This window comes from Atta colombica, unplaced genomic scaffold (genome assembly GCF_001594045.1).
Source record: "Atta colombica isolate Treedump-2 unplaced genomic scaffold, Acol1.0 scaffold268, whole genome shotgun sequence".
Classification (NCBI taxonomy): domain Eukaryota; kingdom Metazoa; phylum Arthropoda; class Insecta; order Hymenoptera; family Formicidae; genus Atta; species Atta colombica.
The window spans coordinates 326,681-335,482 of NW_017259368.1; positions in this window are offsets into that span (position 1 = coordinate 326,681).

The window sequence follows — 8,802 nt, forward strand, 5'->3', positions numbered from 1 at the left end:
ATCGCGGCTATCATTCGCGCAAATTCATTTTGGAATGTCAGTCACTAGCAGTTTGTTTCTTTTTTTACATGCTTATATGTGGTGTATATCGCCATCTTCTCTATTCGTGCACGTTAACATTATTTTAAATTGTTCGTAATGTTTAAGTACGACTATACTTCTACTTTCTCGTTATATAATTTTCTAAAATTTACTTCGCTAGTAAAGCAGGTACTCGTAAATTTCTCAAGCAAATGGGGAGAAGGATAAAATAATGATCTCCCCATCACGCACAATTTGCGTAATACTTTATTACACATCTTGTATCTCATCAATCATTATAATTCATTATGATAATCTCTTAATAACTGATGGATTGGTACTGTCGACGAGTGAATAAATAAGGATGTCACTAACTTATGTTTCGTGCGAATTTGACGTAATGAAATTATTGTGTCGAGTGCAGCCATGACATTTAGTATTCTTCTTTATGGCGAGAGATGAGAGACATTGTACATTACAGCACTTTATTCTTATGCGTAGGCCATTCTCTTACGCTTATACTTCTCGCATCTGCTTGGCGCAGTTCTGCCTTTCCGAGCTTCATGATAAACGTGACTGTTTTTCCGCATTTCCTTCCTTTCTCATCCCTCGCTCTCCTCTGCTCTCTCCTCTGCGAGGAACCACCAGTGAGGAAACTGCAACCGCCGCTCTCAAGAGTAGAACATCTTAAAGTAGTATACAGTCGCGTGTTTTGTGTATATGTCTCAGACTTGCACGGATATACGGATGTGGATCACATTGAATGATCTCGCAGAATGCAGCATGTGTGTACATGTAGGGCGAGGAATTCGTATTCTGTATCCCTTATTTGGCGCGGCGTGTCATTCTCCCTCGCTTTTCACGATTGTTCTTGTTCAACAACATCACGTTGCACTCGCGATACGTCTTCTGATTACGTGCAGTAACTTTTCTGATTTAAATATTTATCCGACGTTGCCCGAGCAAACTGTTGTACGTTATTCCGAGAACGTATTGCTTGGGAGTCCAAAATTGCGCCATTTAGTCCGTTCACTCCTTAATTGCGGCAAAGTTAGTCGAACGTGTTTGAAGTTTACGACATGACATTGATCAGTTTTGTTCTTCCGCGTGTGTAACGGGAGATAGTTACCCGATGTTCGGTAACTACTCCTGGTAAAGCGAACCCACAAGGACTCATAGGACCTCCGCCCTTTTCTCCTTGTACGATGATACGAATTATTAATCAGATTATCCGTTGCGTATAGAATACGGTGTCAGACAGAACCTATCTCCCTTAATTACGGCAAAAGTTGTATCGTGTTTGAAATTTCCGACATCCAAGCACGAAGATAAGATAGAGACTGTGAGAAAATGCAAGAGGGAAAGAGTAAGAGAAGGAGAGTTAGAGAGCTGGAGATATGATAGCGATATGGGAAAACAGAGAGACAGTCTGCGCACAATCTGGACATCATCGCAGGCTGGTAGAGACGGTTACGTTGAGGCTGGTGGTTCGGGACGTGGCGGTAATTAATGTGGCCTCACGCATCGGACGATCTTCCATCTCTCGCTATGCGCTCCGGTTCGCTTTTGCCTGTTTCAACCACCCTCGTGTGCTGCCCGGAGAAAACTTTCAGGGTTGCGAGATAAGCCGAAACCCCATTATAGTTTGCTGTTAGATTCTCTCGTTGTGGTCCTGAATAGTAGTAGTAAGTAGTAGTAATAATAATAGTAGTAGTAGTAGTAGTTGTAGTAGTAGTAGTAGCGAGATCTCCACTCTATCTCCGTTCCAACGACTGTTCGTATCCGCCGTTTGCTGGCCTTGCTCTTCAGAGGTCCACCTTTAACCCCAAGATAATGGGACTCGTGTGATGTTGGAGTTTAAATGAGTGTTTGCGCGCTTCTCTGTAAATTATGGCAACCCCTTTTGGGACACCCGTTGCTATAATATACGTATACGAGCGTTCAGAAGGTGCGATGTCGTCACGTATCACGTCTGGTTGATTATTGTGCAGCATATGTATATTAAAATAGCGTCTTCGTGCCCTTCTTCTGTGTGGTATGTAATGTGTGTCAGGCGCTGATATTTTTATTCATTTCTTTATGCAGTTGATTAGCTCTCTTTCTTTTTAATGTTTGAATGTAATGAATTTACGATCAATGGTATAATTAATCGTCCCTTGTACTAATATTTAGTTATTAAGAGAAATAAGCATATTGTTAATTTTATCGATCATACGTACATTGTAAAAAAGTATGCATACATGTGTAAAAATTACACAATTTATGAAATATATAAAATTGTGTTTTAAATATTTTTAGAAATAATTTTATTTTTAAGTTTACAAAATAAGTTTTGTTAACTTATTAATTAATATTATTTGTAAGTTATAGGTATGTTTTATTATTTTGGAGCCCACTATTAAAAGAGTAGGCTTGAAGTAAAGTCACGGTTTATAAATAAAATTATTCTTTATAGCAATTTGAAAAAGTAAATTTACAACTCAAGTTATATTTATTATAATATTTTTTACAGTATCATTAATATTTTTCCTGGCGCGAGATTTTCCTTTAATCAATCCATTGATTTCCTCATTAGAGAATTTGTGATTTTTAACATAAAAGATTCGATTTTAGTCAAAGTATACTTTACAATCGAGAAAGAAATGTCTTCATCCGAAGTATTTCCGAGAAACGCATATGAACGCACTGTCATAAGATAAAAAATGAGATAGAAAAATGAGAAGAAAAATATAAACGCCTGTACACTTTTATTGCGAGTAGTCACACAGTTTTGCAGTATTGTCGACTATTTAATTACCGCTATCGCCATCAAAAACAGGCCAACAATAATAGCTACTTCCCAAGATGCTCGTATGGCATCGAGTTACACCTTCTCAACTTTATTGTGCATACTTCGTTCATGACGGCGACATACCGTGCAGATATCATGAGTATTACATCGTACTATCCGGAATTGAAACTGCAGGACCCGTCTTATGCCGTTCAACGTTGAATGAGGGCAACTACCGGCAGTTGAAGTAGTTACTTCTGCTTAATGTCGGCACCTTTACGAAGTTAACATCCCGCTTTCAGAATTGCGATATAACTGATAGAGTTATTCTTTGAACAAGAACATCTGGCTCTTTCACAAAGAGTTTCAGAGTTGTCGACCTAAAAAGAAAAAGTTATGGCAATTAAATGCAAGAAATTGCGAAGGAATATAACGTCAGCTTTACATTTTTAAAAATTATTAAAGATTTTTCTATGTATATTTCAATCAGATGATAAATTATAATTATACTTTATAATAATAACGATAAATTTTTTAGGATGTTATTGAAAAATGTGAGATTTTGCTAAACAAAAGTTATTAGAATTATTACGGCACGCGTTATATAATTTATCTATTATTAGTAATAAGGCTCATAAAATTTAAAAAACAATAAAGAAAAAGGGCTATGAGCTAAAAATTATTTTACAAAATCAAACATCGTTAATACAGAAGTTAAACATAAATAAAAGAAACAATTATATCTTTTGATTTAATACAAATAGTTGATTTAATACAATGTGCTAGCAATAAACAAACAGACGTTATGTCTCATAACACCGAAGAGACAATACATTATTTGATTTCTTATCACATTGTCTCTAATTTCAACCGACTTTTTACACCAGAAATACTTTTTATTTTTTGACTGAAAAAATTTTGATTTTTTACATCAAATTTTTTACATTAAATTTTCATTTTCTTAGGTTATATTCTCTGATTTAAATTATATCTAAGAACATTATTCAAGCTAATCAATGTTTGACTACAATTATCTGACATTATTCAAGCAATTCAACGATTGATTGCAATTAACTATTGTCATGCGACTTTTTCCAAGCTACATTATAATTGAACAGATAATGATAATTGTTTTTATGTTACCAGTGTTTGTTAGAAAGAGCGAAGTATAAATTTATATTATGTTTTATTTTTATAATATTATATGTTTTTAATATTGATAATGATCCGATTGTAATCCGAAATGTCTGTTTGTTTATTGCTAGCACATTGTATTAAATCAATTAAAGGATATAATTGTTTCTTTTACTTATGTTCAAACTTTTATATTAATGATGTTTAATTTTATAAAATAATTTTTAGCTCGTAGCCCTTTTTCTTTATTATTTTTTATATAATTTAATTTAACTTGGGAGTGCTCGTGTTCCGAGTTATATTTTCTCGCATTTCTTCGCTTTTTAATTTTTATTTATTTTTTCATGCTGTTGGCAGTTTTGTTTTTTTTTTGACGTATATTTTTTTTTAAATCCATTATAAGACCACGTACGTGCTGCTCCGCTCTTACCACAATATGTATGTATCTAAGAAGCGAAAAAATGCAAACTCACTTTTTTCAAAAGAAGCTTCGAAAGATTCAGAATGATGGATGATTCATAATTAAATTTACTTTCAAAATTTATTAGAAAACAGATATAGAGATGAACTCAATTAGATTAAAACTTATAACTCTCTAATATATTAATTCTTTTTAATAAAATTTATTTTATAAATTAATTTACATTATTTATAGCAGAGAGAAATAATTGATAACAATTGTTTGTTTAAAGACTCTTAAATTGATAGTATTGGTACCAATATGTGATTATTAACAGCAAATCGTTATATAGGTACATTATTTTAATTATATTAAGAGGCAAAGTTTTTATCTCATTTGAATGATAATTTTTATGTACTTTTAGCTGTTAAAAAAGCTAATTGAATATAAGAGTGAAAACGTTTTATCGCTTGCAGATTTGGAGAAAATGGTATTAAAGATGCAAAAAAACAATGATTTTGAAGGTTTTTATGACATCGAATAAAAAATTAATTCCTCTTGTTAAGAAATAAAAATTATTGAAAAAAAATTGATTCCATTTGCTCCTCAGTTATCAAGTAATTATTTTTAAAAAGTGAAAAATCTAGTAAAAAAATTAAATTAAAAAAATAATATTTATGTCTGTTTTATAATAAAAATAAAATTACATAAATTATTATTATTCTTTATTTCTTAGGTTTATATACATATTCTGAAAGAGAGAAAGAGAAACTAAATAATTTTAATAGATTAAAAAAAGACTTATCATTTCTCGCATGATCAAATATTACTTTTTCAATTTATTAAAATTACATGAATTTTCTTCAAGAGATATAAAAATTTTACATAAAGTAGTAATGCAACAAATTAATTTACGTCAAGTAAATACATCAAGCAAAATTTATCAGTAGATTTTACTTTTAAATGAATATAATGCGACGCGACATAGGATGTTAAATTAGTCCATTGAAACTAAACTGAGAAACAATAAATGGAATATTCGACGTGTATTTACTACGAAACGTTAAACATTTCGTGGAACAACAAATTGACCAGTACAAGGCCTTAACGTTTGTTTTGCGGCGCATGACGCAATGTGTTTACAATAAGGTCAACGCGTAATCATTTCGGTGGCTGAGCTAACGCATTGCGTCGCTAGTCACTTCACGTTATTCCTCGAAAACGGAATCATGACGAATCATCAGATAATATCAAACGCAATTAAGTATTCCAATATTCCAATATGTATCAAACGCAATTATTCCATACGAACGATTAACAGTTACCTGCAATTATCGCGTGATCAATTAAGTTACGATTAGTGATTCATAAACGATCTGATTCGCGCAATTAACAATCATGAGTTGATCGTATTGATAATTATAGATCTGTTTTCTATAGCTGAATTATAGTGTACATTTGTGGAATTTAAAAATGAAATAAAAACTAGAATAAAATTCTAATGCAATATAGTGCAGAAATAAAAAACAAACTTCATGTAATTTTCGAAACGGTTTTACGGACAACTTTATAAAAGAATTGTGAAGTAACATAAGAGAGGGAATAGATTATTATATTTTATAGTACTTTTTAGATAATCAGTAATAATTAGGTAATCGTTATTATAGACACTAATTTGATACTCGCGTCTTGTTTCACGGCGCGGTCACTCTCGAATTTTTCGGCCATAAATGGAACATTGGCTACATTTAGCAGAAAAAGCTTTGCAACTGTTATAAAATTCTTAAATATGATTGATTTATACATTTAGATCCAGCGAGGAATTAAGAGCAAGACCAATCATATTAAAGAATTTCACAATAGTTGCAAAATTGCTTTTTTTGCTGAAGCAATGGTTGCATTCAGCAGAGAAAATTAATCAGTTAGCGCTTAGTGATTTTTTAATATCATTGGTTCATGCCTTTTTCGCTAAATCTAAGTGTAGGAATCAATCGTATTAAAGAATCTAAGCATTAACTGATTAGTTTTCTTTAATGAACGTAGCCATTGCGAATGCAGGACGGATCGTCTATTCGTCGCGTTGCGTTAAACCCTTAGTATACATTTTATGAGGCTACACGTTGTGCAGGTCCTCGTATTATGATGAATTTTGGAATATAGTTAGATTAGTTTTAGATATGACTCCTGATAAAACGGTTTTATGCGCAGGCACTGGTTGATCGTAAACAGGCGTTAAAGTTTGAAGATCGCGTGATTTGATTGTTTGTCGTATATAAATGATCGTATTTTGCCTTTGTTTACACAAGTTTTTTATTTAGCATTTCGTTAACTATACTTATATGTTTATGCCTAGTCTTTTTGTAAACTATATTTAGTTATTTTATATATAATTTGTTATAAATATACAACTTCACAAATATTTTTTAAAGATATCAAAATATACGTAAAAATTGCTTAATAATTTTTTTAGATACTTGTAAAAATAATGAAAATTAATCCAAGACACGAAAAACCACGTTGTGTGTAATAAGGCTGTCAATAAACTAACGACCAGACTACACTCTGTGCGGATCCTCGGATTATAATAAATTTTGAAATATAGCTAGATTATCTCTAGCTATGATTCCTGATAAAGCGGTTTTAATGCATTGGTCCCTGGTTGGTCATAAAGAGAGTCTCAAAAGCATGCTTTGCAAGCTTTGGTAGAACTTTTTCAGTGACGGATCTTCTATATACGCAATTGTGCACTTCTTGTTGTTGCATAGAAATGTTGCATTTGCTGTATATAAAAGTACTGCAAACATTCAATTCAAAGTAAAACCATAATAAATACTTGAATTAAAAGTTAATAAGACAATTATTTAAAAAAAATTATTTATTCTAGAAAATTCTTAGTTGCAAAACGAAAAACACTTTTTCATACAAAAATGTAAAACTCTAAAACAAAAATGTTAAAGGAAAAAATATATTTCAATATTATAAAGTTGACATACCAAACTACGAAAGAAAAAAATAGTTCAAGTATCAGCTGTCCAAAAAATTTAATTTTTTAGTAAGGTAATATTTTTTTTAATATGCATGAATGGTTATAAATTGATGATATATCAGATTTACATAAAAAAAAATTTTATTATTGCTATTGCTAAAAAACTATATAAAATGATATATTTTGTTCATCCCTGTACATTGCCATGAATTTTCCACAACCGACATAATAACAGTCTGCATGTGCTCTTGTCTTTAGTATTTGACAATCATGATAAATTCGCTCATATATATCCTTCTTAAATGCGCACTTCGCGAGATGTTTTCTTCGATCAAAATCTGTCGCACGAGTATGAATTGTATCATTTAGGTGCCAACTTTACCTGCATCATGTCGCGCGACACTGCGATGAAGTTGGCAGCGCGTTATTCTAGAATTTTTCGTTGTCATAAGTGAAGCGTCGAGACGGATCGTCTAATTTTCACGGCGCGTTTAATCAGTAAGTGCAATCCTTATAGCTCTCCTATTCAATCTTGTCTTAATATTCGATTATCGCTTAGATGCTCATACATACATCGTATCGATGGCCTTTCAAACTTCTTAAAACGAACTTTTTGCGAGATATTTCAAGCGAAACCTGTCGTGCGAGTGTTGTCCAAGCGATGTTCGTATTTTCGGATATTGCGTTCTGCAAATATTTAACTCATATTCAGTCGTGTGATAACGCGACTAACTGCCGTGAAATAGCGAGCGAATGCTATTTGTCACGCAAAGTATAAAAAGTGCACAAAAGTGTAGATAGGAGCAACAGGTGTAGCATCGCGACGCGGCGATAGTTGCTCCCGCGTGAAGTTGACCGCGCAATTTATGCTAGTTCTCTTGGCGATTTCAGATTCATCCATCGCCGGATGTCAAGAGTGTCGGACGAATCGCAGTCTCGTGAGATTGTATACATTTGCTCGCATTGATTTTTTTTCCGTTAAAACGTAACAAAATTCGCATCGCATACATGTGATTGACGTCGGCAGTACCATAAAAAGGATCGTAATTAACCGTGTCCTCGCGAGTGTCGAGTGAACGTCATGAAAGAACAACCACGAAGGAACAAGGGAAGAGGAGGAAGAGGGAATGTGGGAAGGCATCGGGCGCCAGCGGAGCAACTATGGGGTGAGTAATTTGTTACCTATTCATTATTTATAACTTGGATTTAATCGGTTTTCTGTGCGAGAATATCACGATCGCATTACATATTCTATGCATCGGTTAGCAAATATGTAATATTATGCATGAAAAATATTATACATATTTCATATTTAAGAGATTTCAAATATTTAATAAAATATTTATGAAATTCAATGTGTATATATTATTTTACAATATTTAAAAGGTTATAATTATTTAAGTACACAAGAATTAAAGATTTTCATTGTAACATCTTTTTTTAAATTTTATATTTTAATTATTAAATATTTAACTTTTTCATTAAATATAT